General features: G+C 48.2%; 1 pseudogene across 1 annotated transcript; it reads left to right on the top strand.

Moving 5' to 3' along the window:
- The first annotated feature begins 952 nt into the window (after positions 1-952).
- LOC147353195 (protein transport protein Sec61 subunit beta pseudogene) lies at positions 953-1370 on the top strand (annotated as a pseudogene). The gene has a single exon (XR_015144996.1). The product of XR_015144996.1 is annotated as a protein transport protein Sec61 subunit beta pseudogene (transcript).
- Positions 1371-1760: the final 390 nt, after the last annotated feature.

The raw sequence follows: 1760 nt of genomic DNA, 5'->3' as shown, positions 1-1760 counted from the left end.
TCCTCAAGCCACTCTATCCAGGTGTTAGAGGAGAGACCCCAAGGACAGATGCTGGCACCTAAATGTTGATAAAACTGAATTGAGTTTTTGTGCTGCTGACACCTCCTGGGTCAAGAGTGTTTCAGCAAGTTCAGAATGCAGGCATGCTAGGTGACCTTGGAGGAGGGAGAGAGACAGCCCAGCCTCAGCATGGCCTGCTCTCCTCCATTCCCTGCCTCTCTGCTCCTCTCCAGGCCCCTCTGAGAAGTCCTTCCAGCCTCACTACCACTCTGTCTACTTCCAGACTTCTTTCACAAAAGGGAGAAAGAAACTCCCATCTTATGAAGACTTTGTTTTTCAGTAACAATCTGGGCCTACTCCCCGTACTCAGTCTGCTCATCCAGAAGACAGAAAGAAGGGCCCAAGAGATCAGTCTTTCCCAAAAGGATGTCCATCGAACACCAGAATTATGAGATGCTCTTATTACATGAAAGAAAGAGCTCTGTGGGCCCTGCCTAGCAAAGGGAGACAAGTTCCTCTTCTGCAGAACTTGTCAGAACCTTCAGGGAGTGCCCCAGCTGTGTGAGTTTCTGAAAGGAGGGCATCCTAAGCAGTTTTTTTCAAACTCACTGGACTGGGGAACCCTTTCTGGGAGACACAAATGAAAATGAACATTCATGGGACAGTCTTTGGAAAATGCTAGACTTGGTGTCTTCTAAGGTTCCTTCCAATCAGAAATTCCAAGTGCTAAATCCAGGGACCTAGCCTAGAAGGGTGGCAGTAAGGAAAGTTCAGTGGGGATAGAGCCAGTGTGGGGAGGTTCCCTGAAAGAGTAGTCACGTGTGTTTAATGGTGTGCATTTAATGTATTTCAGAACATATGCATCCACCTCCACGCCTCTGAACAGTCAGATACCTACAACCCGTGAGAATTCATGTGGGGCTTCTTAAGGCCAAAGCTCGAGGCAAGACGGAAAAGCATTACTGTTGGCAGTTCACTTCGGCTCCCTGCCACCCTCCTGTCTTCAACATGCCTGGCCCGGCCCCCAGTGGCACTAACGTGGGCTCCTCAGGATGCTCTCCCAGCAAAGCAGTGGCGGCCCGGGCAGCGGGATCCACCGTCCGGCAGAGGAAGAATGCCAGCTGTGGAACAAGGAGCGCAGGCCGTACGACCTCAGCGGGCACTGGGGGGATGTGGCGATTCTACACAGAGGATTCACCAGGGCTCAAAGTGGGCCCTGTTCCAGTATTGGTTATGAGTCTTCTGTTCATCGCTTCTGTATTTATGTTGCACATTTGGGGCAAGTACACTCGTTCATAGATTCGGCTACATCCATCTGTCTGTCATCTGAAGAAGAAAGGAAAAAATCCCAACATATTTTGGACCAAAAACATAGTGATTTTCTGTTCATGAGGAACAAATTTTCTGCAAGCTTACTGTTTTACAGGGAACTTAATGAGAATTAAAGAATCGATTTTTTTTCTATGGCTAATAAACTTTTTAATTCATTTATAAAAAAAAAAAAAAAGCATTACTGTTCCAAAGCTTGCAGTGTTTGCCTCCCTCACCTACCTTCCCTTCTAGTTTAGCCTCGCCCCCCTCTCCTGTTCCTCCACCACCATCACCTTTTCCTTCCATTTCACAGAGCACAGTTTCAGGGCGGCCCTGTTGCCATGTTGGTACACATGACCTCTTTACTCCTTGGCCACAGCTGATTGGATGCCTAACCCACGAGCTTGGCCAATTAGGATCTCTTTGCAGAATTTGACTAGCAAGGCCCA

The sequence above is a fragment of the Bos grunniens genome, chromosome 18 (assembly GCF_055505025.1).
Source record: "Bos grunniens cultivar Pamir isolate PY7600 chromosome 18, Bosgru_T2T1.0, whole genome shotgun sequence".
Classification (NCBI taxonomy): domain Eukaryota; kingdom Metazoa; phylum Chordata; class Mammalia; order Artiodactyla; family Bovidae; genus Bos; species Bos grunniens.
This window is presented reverse-complemented; position numbering and strand designations above follow the sequence as displayed.